The sequence below is a fragment of the Xiphophorus maculatus genome, chromosome 21 (genome assembly GCF_002775205.1).
Source record: "Xiphophorus maculatus strain JP 163 A chromosome 21, X_maculatus-5.0-male, whole genome shotgun sequence".
Lineage (NCBI taxonomy): Eukaryota > Metazoa > Chordata > Actinopteri > Cyprinodontiformes > Poeciliidae > Xiphophorus > Xiphophorus maculatus.
This window is the reverse complement of record NC_036463.1, coordinates 5187867-5206136: the sequence shown is the minus strand read 5'-3', so window position 1 is coordinate 5206136 and position 18270 is coordinate 5187867. Positions and strand designations below refer to the sequence as shown.

Sequence of the window (18270 nt, the reverse complement as noted above, 5' to 3'; positions counted from 1 at the left end):
TTTAGAGCGACTCCAAAGCTTCATTTGCAGTCAGTTCATCAATAATGAGCTGACTGTATAGCAATGCAGCTCTTATTAGCTATTTTTTTTTGCTATTTATATTTGCATGCATGAAGCTGGACCATGAGTGAGTCGTATGTTTATTTTTATGACCAACCTGCTCCGCCAGAGGGTGCAGCCTTGCAAATGCTTTTGTCTGTTTAACTGAAAAAAGTGAGCAAACTATTTCTGCTTAATTTTCTGTCAGCGTTTGAGTAGAGAAACAAATAAAAAGCAGAAGTCAGGTACTGCTTCAATTAGCTAATTTTTTATATATATATGTTTTTAAAAAGTGCCTTTAGAAAGCTTTGCGATTTATGCAAAATAAAATAAAAGTTTTGGCTGTTGTTTAAGACATTACAACATACCAGATGTATTAAGTTTATTAAGTTACACTCACTAAAATTGCACAAGTTAATGAAAGCGAAAGAATTTTGAGGCAATGAGTTTGCATTAATTAAGGAGAACTAATTTGGTTTTACAGTGCTTCCACTCATCCATAAAGTGTAGAAATTTCTGCCAAACATTTGTTGAACATTTTTGTACTTGTGCTTTGAGGGATGGCTTAAGAAAGCTACAAGGACTCAGGAAAAGCATAAAAATGAGCCATGAAGAATGTGTTGGAATCCAGCTTAGAGTTTTGTCTTTTTGCATCACTTTGCCATCACGCTGCGTCTCGTTTTGGTTGATTTTCTGCAACGCTGCAACTTTCAGAGATGAAGCTGACCCAGAGGACAAACTGCACAGTCCAAGCCATAAATAAACCTGGCCGTCACGGCTGTCAATAATTTGGAAGCGTGTCAGTATGCAGACACATCCACAGCCGGTCAGGAGCAGGTGAGGGACAGCTGAGGCCAGCAGCAGGCTGCAGAGAACAGCTGATCCCTGCAGAACCGGCTGGACCGGACCCAGAGGAGGGGAGGACTCTCGCTGTAACCACCATCCCTGTGGTAATCCAGGCAGGACATTATCTGCTTCGGTGGCTCTCTGCAGCATCTGGAGGGGTTCACGCCACTACTTTGCCTCCCTTTCTCAGCTAACAACATCACACAGCCATTTAGACACCATATGTGCCTGAAAAGCAGGTATGAAGCTCTTGACTTGTGCTGTGCCGCCACAATCAAACCAGTCCTCTAACTGTCTCAGCTGAAATAATTGCTGTTAGCGATGCCCAATTGCTTCTACACTTGCAGACAGAAACGATCCCACCAATTAGATGTTGGTCGTACACTTACTACGTTCATTCTCTGGTCAGCTTGAAATTACCAGTATATTATTCGCTTTTGCATGACAGCAATAAAATAATTATGGAAGATTTGCCTTTTGGTCTATTTGCTTAAACAGAAATTAGCCTCCACTCCCAGACACATAACAATATTGCATTTTTGGAGTTTTTATTTGTTTTTTGGTCTCTATTTTATGTTGCTCTTCCATATTTGATGTACCTTTAGGTTCCAGTGATTTAAAAAACATATAAACTGCATGTGTTTTCTTATCTCTAGTTAAAACTGTGTTCACCTTTTATTAAGCCAGTTTTTTTTTTTTTTTTAAAGAAGTGGCTTATAGTTATAGGCATAATCTCACACAGGATTTTTACTTTAAATCAAACATTAAAAACAATTTTTTTAAAACAAATCAACAGTGTTAGTTAATAAATTAACAGGATTGTCAGCAGTTCTTTAGAAAATTCACAAATACAACAGGGTGAAAATGACTTTTTCATTAATGCTAGCTCCACTAACCATGCTAATAATTACCAATTCAAGATGCTGGCGGCAGTTAAAGCTGCAGTATGTTCCTTTTATAAAAACATGTTTTCACAAATTTAGCAAAACTGTCATATCTTGACAGTACAATATGAGACAATCTGTGAGAAAAAGTCAAGCTCCTGTGGTCCTGCTGCTGTACACTGTACACTGCTTCCTGTCTGAAACAACCAATCAGAGCCAGGAGGAGGGTCTTAGCGCTGTCAATGAGCTCGTGTATGCTGTTCACACCCTGCCCATTGATCTCTCCTGCGCTACAGCTCTCCACCACCCATAGAGGAGCCTATACTGTGAATGCGCAGTCTTGCTAGCACGGCCACCGATGACGTCAGGTAAACAGTTTTCTTGAAACATTAATTTTTTTTCTCCATTACTAACACAGCTGCAGCAAACAGGCAGGTTTTCTACTATCACATGTGTAAACATGTGTAAATGCAACCTGAACTGTGTATTTTGTTCTGTTGAGACTACAGTTAAGCTTTTCTAAATGAGACTCTGCAATAGGTTTAATGTGAAACGGGATTAATCCGCGGAAAAGCACCTCATACTGTGAAGCTGTACGTCTTTTTAGTTTATTTAAGTGACTAATCATAAACTTCTTGAATAACCGGGGCATTTTAAGTAAAAATATGTTTGTCTCTGGCAGAAAGCACACCATCACTAGATCCTTCTCCAGGATAAAACATTTGTCCACCTCATCTCAAAAGTGGTTAAAATGACAAAAATCACAAAGTTAGACATAAATCCTATCGATCGCATGTTATAAGTCCTGTTTGTAAAAATTGTAGCATATTGCACTGTTTGTGGCACATGTAATGTAAAAATCTATATGGTAACCTGACCTTTTATCACTCTGAATAAATTCCTCTCAAAACGAAAAAAAAAAAATCTTCATTGTGAGATTAGACAGCTGCAATAAAAGATATATTTATTTTAAAGTGTTTTGCACATCATTAACAGAATAATTAAATGATTTAAATGTTTTCCTTTGCTTTTCTTTTTCATATTTTCATCTCAATATTGCTAAGAGTTTACAGTACAAATAGTTTTGATGCTCATTAAATAGTTTCTGCTTGCTCATTAAAAGTGAAATTAAATATAAATGATGTGAATAAAAAGGGAATTAAAAAAATATTGTGTTGTGAAGGACGGCAGATGCAAAAATTTCCTGAGCTTCTTTGTTTCCGTTGTTGTTTCTGCTGCTCTTGCATGTCTAAATTACAATACTGCAGGTTTTATGTCACGTTCACAGGTTTCACGGAGCAACGCTGACTTCTGTCACATCTCCAGACATTCCACATGTACAGGAGCCAAGATTTCACATCATTTTCAGACAAGACAAGCACATGAAAAAACACAGGAGGGAATCATCTTTGGCAAGGTCACCCGCCTGCCTGCGGGTTAAACTTTAATGATCATATTTGGCAGACGGATGTGAGCAACACGCATTAATATGCCAAGAAGACTGATGGAGCAAGATTTACACACAGGCAGACCATCATTCTCCAGCACTGCAGTTTAATTACAAGGAGCTGTGGCGAGAGTTTGTTGTGGTGCCGACCAAGTCATCAGGAAACAATATGCATCAGCGACAGCGGCGCCAAATCTATATGTAATCTAAAAACAAATTTTCATGTTTGAATCCCTGGTGATGCTGCTGCAGCCTGTAATTTGATTAAAAAGTCGTCCTGGATGTGTTAACTCGCCCCTCAACACAGATGTTGAAGTTGATCAATAACACTGGCATTTCTTTAAGCACATCTAAAAAAACATGATTGTGATTTGCACAGAATGAACCTTTTTATCTTTTCAGTTCTAAATTAATCAGAAACAAAACCAAAATTTTAAAAGTCTCCTTTTCACTAGGTAAAGGCAATTTTATTTTTGTAGCACATTTTCAGCAACAAGGCAATACAGAGTGCTTTACAGGAATTAAAATAAACATTTGCCTTAATAATGCACCGCACTTCCATCTCAGGATACAGAAACATGCCGCTAAGCATTCTGGGAAACAGTTCCCACTCCTGTCCTTTTCTTCTGTCAGTTTCTTATAAATGCTGACTTAAAAACTCGTTTATTCAACTTCTGGCGGTTTGACAGAATTAATAAAAAGTTAACGCAACTTACTACTGTACGTTTATCTTTCACAAACACTCTTTTAGGATCAAAATCTAAAACTGTGAATTTATTTGATTTAAAGAGTAGGACTTAGTAGAAAACTAAATGAGGCTCAAATGCTTTACAGTGTAGAAAGTGCAACTGGCACAGAGTTTCTGTTTAGAAACCATTCCTCTTTCAGAGATGAAGTCATTAATTAAACAGTTATACAAACAAAAATAATCCTGGCCCAGTGCTTCCACGTTTAACATAGTATTTCCTTAATATGTTTTTTTTTCTTTTTTTTATCCCATTGTTAATTCTCCAGACTCTGTGAGAATTGTGTTTACTTTCTGTCTCCTTCTCCTTCCTGTCCTCTAAACTACCAGCCAGTCGAGGCAGATGCCTCCTCATAATAAGTGAGGTTTGCTGAAAATTTCATCTGTTGCAACATGCTTCCTCAGTCTAGGTTTGATTCAATTTGCTGCCTTTATTTTATTTTTTTACAGGCAATTGCCATATTATAGTCTATTTTATTTCACTTTGTATTATAACTGCAATAAATTTGACTTGACATAAATGGATGTGAGCATACCTGTCTGGATTGAGTTTGATTATAGAATATCTGGATGTGAATAGACTGTGCTTGCCTTGTAAAAGTGCTTTGTGAATTAGTTTTCCCTCCACAGGGGGAACCAGATGTAACTCTTGCCTAATTAGACCTTCCTAACCTCTAAACTAAGCATTTTACACAAATACACACCACATTTACAGCATCTGTCTTGTTTTCTGTGAAAATCAAAAATGAAACATGATTATAATCAGTTTCTTTACAAACCTGTCTCCATTATTATTGAGCATGAGGACACAGTTGGTGTTAATTAGTACTGAAACAAACCAAAATTATATTTTCTGGTGTGATCCTGAAATTACAATCAGGCCTCAGCATGTCAGACAGCAGTACTCATTTCAATGCTGTCCTGTATGTCGAAAGGAAGCAGTAAAAATGTGAGGAAGACACTCACTGTGATCCAGTTCTTTCAATACGGGTTTAATTGCCCAGAATATGAGCTGTGACATCCCCTCACTTATCAAATTAAGAGCTCAGAAAAGGGTAGTGAGGTGCTCAACACCTGTCTGAACTGGATCAAGTTGTCCTGTATGTGTTTTATGTTGAAACTGAAACATAAAAGTTTAATAATGTAGCTAAAACATGCTTAATATTTTGTTTTGGAATACGGGAGCCTAACGCAGTACGATTCCCCATTAAGGTATTCTTCAGTCCTTGTAGATTAGGTGGCACGTTCATCACCCCAAATAAAGAATGCACAAGTATAAACACTGAGCGAACGTCCAGCCGTTCATGGAGGAGACGAGGTCGGCGTCCCAGAGGACGACATGTTTTAGTGCAAATCGAATTTAAAACAAGAGACTTGGTGAAGATGCCATCTGAAGCCACATTGTGACTGAAATGCCACTGAGCAGGGAAGAAGATAATCTATCAAAGTTTAAGAAAACACAGATTGCAGATTTCAAATCCACTTAAGGGTGAAGACTTAATTTTTCCAGGTATGTCCTGTAGTTTAATCATTGCAAAATAGAAGTGTTTTGTACTTATTGTTAAATTAAGAGGTAAAAGAGTCAAAGCTACTTTGGAAAGGTTCAGCCAGAAGCTTCTATGTGTTAGAATGGCTCAGTCCAAGTCTGGATCTAAATCCAGTTGGGAATCTGAGGAAACACTAGAAAACCAACGTTCACAGACAATCTACATCCTAAGATAAACGGATAAAAAATACATTCTTTAGCTCCGTAAAGCTGGTAGAAACTCTAAGATTTGCAGCTGGAATTGAGGCAAAAAGTGTTTTTTTGTTGACAAACAGGTTTTGCTGATGTTTTGTTAACCCCAATAAAACACATTTACATTTGGGGTTGTAACATGATCATATGTGACTCAGTACAAAGGACAGTAATACTCTTAAAGGCAAATACAGTACATATAAAAACAGAACAAATAGTCAGCCGAGGCATGACTGTCCCTTTTCCACCACTAAACAAAAACAAAACAAAACAACAACAAAAATAGCAACAAACTACTCTTCCTTTTTTAACAGAGGTAAAAGTTCAGGACGTTTCTGCTCATTCAGCGATCACATGCAGCTGACTGACAGCTGGCAGCAGCAGGCGGGGTAAGATGAGTGTTACTCAAGGTTACATCTGGCCTGAGGAAAACCCCCTATCGCCTCTGCTTTCTCACTAAAAGGAGTTTAAACTACAGGAAATGGTTTAAAAGAAGATTTTGTCTGCTTTTTAAAAAAAACAGAAGTCAACTCAGGCCTTGAAGATAAATTTATGTTTTTTAAAATCATGGAAAATAATCTCCTTTGTAGAAAAGTCGAGGGCTGAAACTACAGCCTGTACAACTGAAAATCATTGTGGTAATACGGCTTAATTACAGCTCATTAGCTTTACATTAGAAGCAACTTAGATACTATCTGCTGTAATAAATGCTTAGATGCTTCCATGAGTCTTTTTTTTTATATAAAAAGTGATGAAGCTTCATTGAGATGCTATTTGGTTTTCTGCATTTTCTTTTATGATAAATAAGATTAATTATTTTGTTTTCATTTACAATATTGCACTAAACAGACAGACAGTGCAACTCGTAAACACAGATTGAAGTTGGATTATAAAATGGAAAAGATTGCAGACTTTTGAAGCCGTTCTGCTACGTTCAAATCAGAAAAAAATACATGTTTTCCTGAATTCCTGCAAGCCTAATCTGCATTGAAATTTTCATCTTTAAGGAAAACAACCAAATGTTGCCAAAGCCAATTAAGATGACAGCTTTTTCTCCTGGTGACAGGGAAGGCAAAATAAGCTCTGGAACACATCATTAATATGTAATTCTTTCCAAGATTTTGACAAAAATAGCAGTAAATGAGCAATTTCCCCTAAAGACTCAGTAAAGATGCCAAATTAAGTTCTAATAATGTTACCAAAATGATTTTGACTCAAAAAATGTTAAATCTGTGCTCCAAAATGAAAAAGTTCATTCATATCTGCTGTTCTCTTCACTCTCAACTGCACTATCAACAAAAAACAAAAAACATTAACTGGAGTGACCCATCTAAAACCCAAATTTGAATGCACTTTGGAGACGAACACCTGTATTCTTGCACACACACCCATACTTACACACATGAGAGAAAGACAGGACTTTTTAAGTGTGATGCTGTGGGCCCCGTCTCTTCCAAAAGACCCTGGGAAGCTTCCTAAGACTGCCCAGCATGATGACATCTTCCAAATACCAGGGGAAGTTGAATTAAAATCTATTGGCATCTGTCTGAAGGGTGAAAAATGTTCATGATTTGTTTCTCTACAAAATTATGAACCGAGACATTTCTCAGATACTACACAAAAATGAGACAAAATAAATTTTCTGTCATGGTAATCTGAGACCGAAATCCTATAGAAAATATTTGAGCTGAGTTAAACATCTCTCTCGTGATAATGAACAATAGCAGGTTATTTTTTTTTACTATTGGCAGCCAATAAAGGTTTAGGGCATAGGAAGTTCAAAGGCGACCTATTAGGATCGGTCCACGGACTAACCATTTTACATTTTCTGCACAAAATCATTCTTAGATACAAACTTTATCCTGGTCAGTTCTGCCTATTTTCAGCTCCTTTCAGCTGTTTTAGGGTCTCCATCACTTTAAATCCAAATAAACTGCTGCCTCCAAACTCAACGTTTACACTTGCACATGAAAATGGCTGCAAACAGATGTGCAGTTATGCAACACTAAATCTTTGAAAAGCAGAAGTGGAGCTTCCTGCACAATCATCAAGAATACAGCAAGTGGTTTCTGGATGGCAAGTCAACAACAAAACGCTTTTCCAGCAGCATACAGCGGTAAAAGCAGTTGGCCAAAGGTGGTTTTACCCGCTGGGCTGCTAGGTAATGGGTTGGGCTTTACTGCCGTTGCTAGGTAACGGGCAGTGCATACGGATTTACATTCAGAAGGTTTTTGAAATGGCTCATTTTCCAGACACTAAAAAAACATGAACTTATTACCAAAAATAAAATAGCTGGGTGGTTTCTCTAAAGCGTTTGGGCTGCTTTTAGAAACAGTAGAGACTCAAATGGAAATACAAAAACATGCAAAATGTGAATTTTGCATAAATTAAAATAGTACCTATCTGCCATTCTCATCTCATCCTGTCATGAATACACAGTAATTCGAATATTTTACGATTTTTTTTATGTGATGAAATGTGTTACCCCACAACTCAATCTCTATTCACGCCAACAAGCAGCCATGTGGTCACACTCACACCTGAGAGAGCCGAGGACATGCTAGGTGCAGACAGCAGATTCCTTCGTGATATTTTATTTATGCCAGCATAGGTATAGGCAACACATGAGCTTTCACACCCTCCTCCTCCTCCTCCTCTCTCTTTCTCTATCTGAGTCTCCTGTGCAGCTCTGGCTTGGCCCAGATAACAGCAAACCTGCCTGGAGGCGAGAGACACCAACACTGCAGGACGTAATGGAAGCTATCATAATGCTTAGCAGGAGCTCGGCTCGTGGCGGCGAGACGGAAACGCCTCTCAGCTCAGAGTGTGAGGACACGTCGGTTTGTTTTGATGCAGTGGCTCAAGGTTTTAAAAGCTGACAAGATGGACTGATTTAGGTAAAGGGATGGGAAATGTGTGAAAGGACTATCGGCTATGCAAAAAGAGTGAATTTAAATCTCTTTTTAAATGACTTCTGGAAGTTGCTAAAAATATCAGAGTGAATGTACTTCAGTGCAAGTTTACATATGATAAAGTTCAGATTGATGTAGTTAATTTGTAGCTTTTGGTGGTGATTTTAAAGGATCGTACAACAAAGTTAATCAATTTTAAAAACAAGAAGGAATTCATTAGGAACCAGAGTTACAATTAAAGGCTCAAATGTCCAAATTTATCCCAACATTTGAATAAATATTCCCAAATGTGGTATTTTATCATGTATTCAACTCATGTAAGTCAAAATTAATGTTGTTTTAATGCAAGTCTCTTCATCTTTGTTGCTTTATTTTCCAGTAAAACACTTTGGATAAACTTGAGTTTGAGTTAGGACTGGAGTTTGAAACCACTGGGATAGATGATGGATATTTAAAAAGTTGATCCTATTTTTCCAACACCGTTGGACTCAGATCAAGCATAATGTTAGCCAGTTTTCACATGCTTGGGTCAATTGTCGAATCAGAACATCCAATTGGACCAATGCTACACTCATCTAACCCAAACTGTGTAAACAAAAATGCTTAAAATGTTCAAGACAAAGCCTAGCATCAATTCCAACACAGACAGAAGATGTTGAGACAAGAGTGAGTTTAAAATAGACTATAAGTAAGAAGATACAACTCCTTCAAGCTTGATTGAAGTTTGCAGCTGCCAAAAATCTTCAGGTGAAAAACAAAGATTCAGATATTTACAAAGTCAGAATTAATATAGTCAAAGTGAGATATTTAAATCTAGGAGCATCGTACTGATAGGTAAGCATGGAGGTGGAAGCATCATGCTGAGGTCTGATTCACTTTTAGCATAACTGACGCACTTCAAAGAGTGAATGGAATAATGGAGGAGTAGGACAGATTGTTTAACTTCACTTCAACAGCTTTAACTTCAGTGATATTGTATTTTTATGAACTGTGTTGGATCAGATTACGCTTCAGGAAATAACTGCACAGTTTTCTGTGTAGTTTTGTCCTTGCTGTAGCGCCTAGGTACCAAACTCATTTTTATTCAAAATTATGAACCATTATACAGTCAGATACAAAGGGCAGGTTGTGGCAGAATCTAAAGGTAAAAAAGATACATATTAAGAACCTGTTAAACATCTTAACCTTCTCTGCAATCTTAAAATATGTAGCATCTTTTCAGATTTATGTAATTCGGCACTATTCAAATAAAAACCGACTGATAAAAATCAATCTCATCTTGAAGTTCTATTTATGTGGCTCTTTTTAGTCTTGATTTGACCTGCAGACCTTGAGTTTGACTCGTGCTGTAGAATATTTCATATTTAATCTGTCTTAATTTATGTTTCTGTCTCTGTGTGAATCTACATGCTTCGTTTGCTTGTCACTTTGCTACACCTGCGTTTGCCCTTTGTGGGACAAAGACTGATTGTAGTGTAATGTGCTTTGGAGTCCTTGGACTTGATAAAGATATAAAAGTGCAGACCAATTACCGTTTTACAAAACCTGAGTTCAGAGTGTAACCTGACGTCTAACCAAACATTAGTGGAGGCGTGTATGAATTTTACTGTGCTGATCACAGAAAATACACAACACAAATCAAACTTGTGGCTCTCTGAAACAACTAACGAGTCACTATGGTAACTTTTCCTTTTACATTTACTGATAGTTTTAATCTTTTAGTCAGTCCAAACACAAGTGAGCTCTGACTGATAATATACACTGCTTCTCAAATTACCTCGCAAATTAAAAGGCATTAAAACCAACCCCATCTTTTTATCTACACCTGCTTTATGACCCGCATAGATTTAACAGACAGCAGCAGAATCAATACACACTAACAGCCTTTCAGCTCTGGATACAATGTTTTATTTAACTGCTCTAATTAGCCAGCCTTATTAAAAATGTACGTTTACCCACAGAGTTCTGCATTCTGTATTTATCAAAATTCAAATCCATCGGGTAAAACAAAAAAAGGAAAAAAAAAAAAAAGAGAGAAGTGGTCGTTTCCGGTCTACTGCAGCGAGCTGTTTAATGACTCCCCGAGTTAACGGTCTATACACGGACTTAATGGTCCGCTCTCGTTTGTTTTATGGGTCCATATTATGGCGATGAAACCTTTGTTCTGTTCTGTCAAGCTGGATACATACGGAGAGTTAATTGGTGACGTTTAATAGCATTTAAAGCTGGATTCAAGGCAAACAGGAATAAACTTGTCATGAACTGACATAGTCTCATGTTGGTTCAGTTACACTCCCTGCAAATTCCTCCTTCACCGCAACCATACAATGTCTTTTTTTGCGTTTTCTGCAGCACATCGATAATCTGAAGTCAAACCTTCCTGTTGAGGGATTTATTTCCTCTAAGCCTCTCTCTTAGTCCTGTCTGTGGTTCTATTAATTTCCTGCAAAAATCAGATTTGACAAATCCAGGAAGTACTTTATGTATCTGCAGGGCTGGGAAAGCCGATTTGAGTTTGTCCAGCAATAAAGCAGGTACTTATGAGTGGCGATATATTTGCTTCAGCTACTTATGCTTCCAACTTAGAGGAATTGATTATTTCTGCCCCTTCCCGATCGATCTATAGATACAGCTTGGATACTAGTTTATAATCTCAGAGGTGCATCCTTTCCAAGGGTTTTGAAAACAGTTACTTAACTGTATTTATAATCTTTAAACTCTTTCAACATTTTATCAAAGTTGCAAACACAAACTTGAACATACTTTAATGGGATTCTAGGTAAGATTTTGTCTGAAGTAATGCATGAGATGGAGTCAACATGCAGATAAAGGTATTCTGATGAGATGAATTAAAACATCTTTATGACCTAAAGGCAATAAGAAATGATCATCCCTCGAAACCAGCCTCTCGTATAGTGAGAGATGGAGGTGGCAGCATCATCCTGTGGGGATGCAAACAGGTCAAAACTAATGCAAAGCACGATGGGAAAAAACTGTTAATCCTGGAAGAAATCCAGGTTCATTACACAATTGCTATGGCCTGCAATAATTAGCAGCATCAAGTTGTGTCTAATTATTATTTTAGTTATTTATTTTTAGCAATTTGTTGTTCCAAAGCTATTTCATCTAACAACTTGGTTCAAATCTCAGATGATGATCAAAATTTAAAGGTAAGAAAAATCTTGAAATGTTTGTCTTACTAGTTTGTATCCGTACACATTTGTAATCCAGACTTAAATCCCATCTACTACAAACCTGATTACTGAACGTTATCTGTCCAATTTAACAGCCTGAGCTTCTGTTCAAAGAAATATGGGCAAAAAATTTCAGTCCCTAGATGGAAAAACCTGGCAGAAATATACTAGCTCTGACAAGTGACAAACTTTGACCTCGGTTTACAAATTAGCCGACTTCTAAAGGCCATTAACTGCACTGGATTTTATTTAGGGGTGTCAGTTTTATTATTTAAGAAACCATGCATCCTTCTTTAGAACTATGTCTTCGCAATCACTACTGTAAGTCAGTCTGTCGAGTCAAATCCCAGTAAAACACATTAAAGTTGGAGACTGTAAGGTGACAAAATATGAAAAGGTTCAAAGGATGTCAATATGTCTGCAAACTACTGTTGGAATCCAAATGAATGAAACTTGATTGTGATCTCAGCAGGTAACCTTCAGGTGAAATCAATGAAAATTGCTTGCTCTATCGAACAATTTCCATCAGCTTTACAAAATAACACATCAGCCACAGGTGCAGAATTCGGGTACCTCATTCTTTATTTCAAACATTTGTTAATGTACCTGCAAGTGGGAAAATGTCTGTTCATCCTCGTTGAAATAGAAAGCAAGAAAAACGCATTGAACTCTCCCAAGAATCTAGTAAGAAAAAATTACATCCAAAAATACTTGACACTGCCATCTGCAAGAGTACAACAGGAAATAGGGGGGGAAAAAGAGATAAAACAAAAAGCACAAACCTGTGAGCTCAGCTGCAAGAAAAGTGTCAGGTTAAAACGCCAGAGCGGGGATTTAAAAAGGATTGCCTTGTTTCTTTTTTTTAGTAAAAGATAAAGAAAAGAGCAACAAAGTAAAAGCGAGAGGTTTCACCGGTGAGATTCATCAAAATCACAAACCACACTGCCAAAATGCAAACCAAAGCCACAGCAAAAGTCGACAGAAAACAACAACAAAAAAAAATCAAAATAATAAAAAAAAAATGTCCCAAAACCCACCAGTAAATGCGCAGGAAAAAGAAAAATCTCTGTACTGATAAAATCTGCTCGGTTTCTGCAAAACTGCAAGCAAAGTGAGAGGCTTTCTCAGAGACCGATAACGCACTCGTTTCCTTTCTTTTCTTTCAATTTACACCCTCTCGATCTGAATCACCGCATGCTGAAAACTTGAAGCCTGGATGGACTGACTGTAGAGGTGTGTGGGGGGGAAAAACGCTTGAAACCAGCACGGCAAATGCTCAATTCAAACACCAGCAAAAGGAGGAAAAACAACCCAAAAAAAGGAAAAAAAAAGAAAAAGAAGGGGGTGAATTTAGAAGACCAAAAAAAAAATGTTTGTTTAGAAAAACAGAAAAAAAAATAGCCAGTGGAAGTGTACTCACCGAGCGGGAGTAAAATGTTGCAATAAAAATGTGAAATGGCTCAAAAGAGGCTACAGTATGGCGGTGCGAGGCGGAATGCTGTGCCTTTTCCTCTCTCTAGCTCCCTGCCTCCAGTTCTGTCATGTGACTCCTTCAGCTCCGACTTCCAGCAATGAGAGTCCAACCTGGAACAGCTGATGATGCCGAATGCTCTCCTATAAAGGCTTGGCTTATTACAAAAGTACGGGGGAGCAAAAAAAAAAAAAAAGAAAAAACAGAAAGAAAGAAAGATGCGCTCCTTATCATGCCGCGGTTACAACTGAGCTGGTTTTACGCGTCTCTGCTGCATTTTGAACATGCACAGCTCTCTCTTTGTGTCAGCGCCACGGGACGATCAAGTCATGCGGATTTTCTTTATTTTTATTCATTCGCTGGCATCGTGAGCTTGTACATAAGGCATGGATGGGAAAAGAAGAATCAGTCTGATGCATAAACAGTTAAGGGGGAAAAAAAACGCTGAAGCATCGTATTTTCAACAAAGCTTTGTCCTTTACGGTGAAGCCTTGATGCAGGTTAGAAAACACTTTGAGTTATGAGCCAACATATGGATCCTAGAACAAAATACGGTGCAATAAGAAACAAAAATGAATAAATTAAACATATGTCTGGAAAGTATTCACACTTTATTCTACAACCTGATTCCAAATTGTATTAAATAATCTCTTTCCTGAAAACTCTTCACACCGATATCCCATTACGGCAATGTGGGGAAAAAAAGTTTAACATTTTTGCAAATTTATTGAAAGTAGAAAATCAAGAAATCAGATTCACATAAGTATGTGTGTAATACTGTGTTGACTCATCTTTGGGATCAATGACAGTCGAGTGTTTTTGAATTCAACTCCACCAGATGAGCTCAGCCATCTTCAGGCGGTTTGATCTGTTCTTCTCTGCTGTTCTTCTCCACCTCCTTCAGGTTGGATGGGAAACGTCTATCAGCCATTTTCAGATCTCTCCAGAGACGTTCAGTCAGATCCACACTTTTGAGATCTTGTCCGTGTGTTTTGAGTCGTCGTTCTGCTGAAAAATGAGAAGTCGCCGCAGTCTGAGGTCAAGGTGCTCTGCAGCAGGTTTTCATCCAGGATGTCTCGGTACGTTGCTGCATTCGTCTTTTCCTCTATCCTGACTACACTGTCAGTTGCTGTTGCTGCAAAACATCCACCTAGCATGATCCTGCTACCACCATGCTTCACTATAGGGAGCCGCACCTGGTTTCCTCAAAACAATGACGCCTGACATTCACACCAAAGAGTCCAATCTGTGTCTCATCAGAGCAGAGAATCTCATTTCTCATGTTTTCTCCTCACGATTCCAAACTTCTTCCGTTTACCACTGAACTCATAGGGACTTTCAAATCAGCAGAAATGTTTGTTTCTTCCCCAGATTTGTGCCACAAGACAGCCCTGTCTCAGAAGTCTACAGGCAATTACTTTGATTTACTGCTTGGTGTTTGACCTCTGACCTGCACTGCCACCTATGAGACTTTATATAGACAGGTGTGTCCCTTTCCAAATCAAGTCCAATCAACTGAATTTACCTCAGGTGAACTCCGTGTAAGTCGTAGAAACATCTGAAGGAAGATTAAGCTATTCTTCTTTCCTCGTTGTCATAATTTTTGTATAGAGTTTTGAGGAAAGAAATTCATTTAATAATATTTAGAGCAATAATCAAATCAGAACCATCTTGAAAACTTGCTCAGGCAGACAGATTGCTACAAATAAAAGCATTTGGATTTGAATCTACATGAATAATTTGATTTATCATATTTTTTTTAGATAAATTAGATCTCCTTTTTTGTGAAGTATCTTAAGATGACATTTATTTTGAATTGGTGCTGGATATATAAACAGAATTTAATTTAATTTAACTAAGTCTTTGGCTTACTTTAAAAAAAAAAAACAGCTCATGAGGATTTTTATGTCTCCAGTTTTCCACCTTCCTGTAGCTGCTACAGTGTAGCAGGTAGTTTGTTTCTGCTTCCTAAAAGCAACACAAGTACAATTTCAATCTACCAAATTTCATGTTAAACAGGAACTTTTATGCCACACAGTCCTTGCTTTTCAGTTCCTAATAAGAAATTCAACACTTAAGCATAACACACTAGAGCACAGCTAACCTTGTCTATAAAATCTATATAATAAAAAAAAATATATATATATATATATATATATATATATATATATATATGTTGTGTGCTTTCTAAGAATCTGAAACTAGGATGGATTATACAACAAAACAAATTTTCAGTAGGATACCTTGACCCTTAACATGAGTAAAGCACACAAATCTCACCTCATTGTTAAATTTAAAAGGGAAAAACGTTTAATAGAGTCTCTTCAGTGGTGCTGAAATTGTTCAGCACAGAAACAGTCTGCTGTCCATGGTGCTGAAACCCACAGAGCTCTGGAAAGTCGTATCGTGGACGAAGCTCCAGAACAATTAGACCAAGCAGTGTGTGGCTGACGCTCTGTCCCTGGTGCTGAAATTAAACTGGTGTAACACAATTTAGGCCTAAAGGTTGTGCTGGCTGTAATTCTGAACCCATGTATGAGCGGTGTATTAGAAGCCTGTCTGTGGAACTAAAACTGAGTAATTGCTGCACAGCTAGACATAATTGTTTTGCTGGAAGGTTGGTAAAATTGCTATGTTTAAACACACTGTGATTTTGCCTAATTATGTATTTGTTTGTATTTTTTTTACATGAAAAGGGCCAAAGAATACTAATATTAAGTTGTATCATGCCATTTAAAGTTTCAAGCATCATACCAACTTTCTTCATAGACCCCCCCCTCCACACAGCTCTCCCACTCTCATCCGTTAAATAAATACACCTGAGAAATGTAGGTTATCGCTGATGGCAACAGACAGAAAAGTAATAATGCGCTATTGATGCATTAGAGTCTGACTGCGGTTGTCAGACAGAATTCAGAACGAGTTTATGCAACACACAGCGTTGGAGACAACTGTCACCATTCATAAATCAGAGCGGAGGTCGGTGCAGTGCTCCCACCTTAAGCACTGTCTAATTTAATTCACGTTTCAAAACACATCCATGCCTGTGGGAGGCACTAAGTAAAAAAAAAATTCTCTGCCATCCCCAAAGAATACATTCAAGTACAGTGATCAAACTCTGGCAATTTTACCGCCGCACACATTTGCTTCCTTTCTTCCTTTAGCCCTTGAAGCTGCTAGAGGTCTCTTTTGCAGCATTTAGCAATGCTCATTCACTGTTTGTCTACTGCATGGCAGTCCAGGGCTTGAAAACTAAAGATAGTGGTCTGTGAGTCATTGTGCAGGACATCACTTTAATTGTCGATGCCTGAGGGTGCACATGGTCTGATTCAGAAACTGGACTGTTCATGGTTTATTGTGCCAACATGTAGGCAGGGAGGTAATGAAGAAAATTAAGGAATTAAAGCACAGCTACAGTAGTTCCCTCCAACCAAATATGACACACTATAACAAATGCCTGATGTTATTTGTTATAGTGTATAGTGTATAGTATTTGTTATAGATGGTTTTGTTGACTCAATGTTATAAATAGTTATCTGGAGTTTATAAAGTTTCCGTTCTTTGGCTTCTGCTAACAGCTTGTGATGCTGTTTTGGCTGCGATGCTGCTTCTACAGAAAGAAACAACCTGTATTTTCTCTCTTTTGCTTCTCTACAAAATATACTAACTAGATGGTCAATCAATGCAACTGAGGTTTTTGCATTTTTTCTGAACCAGAAATGGTGCGTCGGAATACCAGAACACCTAATACCAATAATGATTGGTATTATTCTAAGCATCTACTTCCTAATTAGCCGCTAGCATCTGGCTTTGCTGCTGTATTAACGAGAACTTCTAAGTGACCTTGAATAACAAGTGAAGATTCAATATCTGTTGTAATATTTTATGTTCCTTGAAGCAACAAAAACTCAACAACCTAATGAGCCTTTGGCTTACTTTTCAAGCAGTGTTAGTTTGTTTTTTCTTTTCGTAACAGCTAGCTGTGCTACTCCATTGCTAGCTTGAGCAAGAAGATGAATAATGAATCATTTATTTTATCAGTCGCTCAGCTATCTGTGTTTTTCATAGAAAAAAAAAACCCTAAAAAGTTTCTGTCCATCTTGCACAGTTTATTTCTTGTCAATAAAACTTGTTTAACCATTTTCTGGGCCGTTCTGGGTCTGATTCCTACATTACCCATAATGCAATAGCTCTGTACTGGACATGAACTTATTTTACGTCCAGATAGATTTGATTGCATGTTTAAATTTCAAATGGAAAAACAGCTGCGGTCATGACAATCGTTGCAACTGCAATGATGGTTTGTTGATATTTTTGGTCTCTTTCTAGTTTAATTCTTCATAATAATAATATTTTTTTTTACTGGCTGTGTAATGGTTTAAAACTTTGAATGTTAGATGCAGGAACTCAGACTTCTAGGTTAAAAAAGCTCTTTCTTAAGACTCTGGAGAGACATCTACGCTGTTAATGGATCTTAGATTTCATTAAACTTTATAGCCTGGTCATAAACCTTCCCTATTAGCCTGTAGCCTGGATTTCTGTCCTTTAGATTGTTTAGTTTGGGTGTTTGTTTCACTTAATGAACTATAATTATTTTGACAAATAAATTTGAAATTTTAAAGTTTAAATTTAAACAAAGTTAAAATTTTTAATTCCCAGCAATTCTGCATTTGAATAAAATATGAAAGTGCATTTTTACTACTGGGAGTGGAATGAAAACCCATAGATGTTTTTTTATTGATATTCATCTGGTTTAACTTTGCATATTAACTCAATAGTTCAGTGGAATTTGAATGTGTTGCTTTACTAACGTCCTGTAGCCGTGCTGCTTGTGATAAAGACACATAGGTCTTATTCAGGTATTGGATGGTGCATAGATAGATGCAGCTGCCAAGATGTAGGCAGAGAGGTAATGAAGAAAATTAAGCAATTAAAGCACAGCCAAAATAATTCCATCTAATCCCGTACTGCACTCTATAATAAACTATGACTAA

General features: G+C 37.4%; 1 protein-coding gene across 3 annotated transcripts in view; it reads right to left on the bottom strand.

Moving 5' to 3' along the window:
• Positions 1–13489, bottom strand: part of ralyl (RALY RNA binding protein like) — a 116194-nt gene extending 102705 nt beyond the window's left edge. Inside the window, exons 1-2 of one of the 3 annotated variants that reach the window (XM_023326746.1) lie at positions 12588–13486; positions 12412–12486 (exon numbers count right to left, since the gene is read on the bottom strand). The gene's annotated coding sequence lies outside the window, so the exon portion shown is untranslated. Of the gene's footprint in view, positions 1–12411 lie in introns of all 3 variants that reach the window. The other 2 variants (XM_023326747.1, XM_014471267.2) reach the window with 2 other exon arrangements.
• Positions 13490–18270: the final 4781 nt, after the last annotated feature.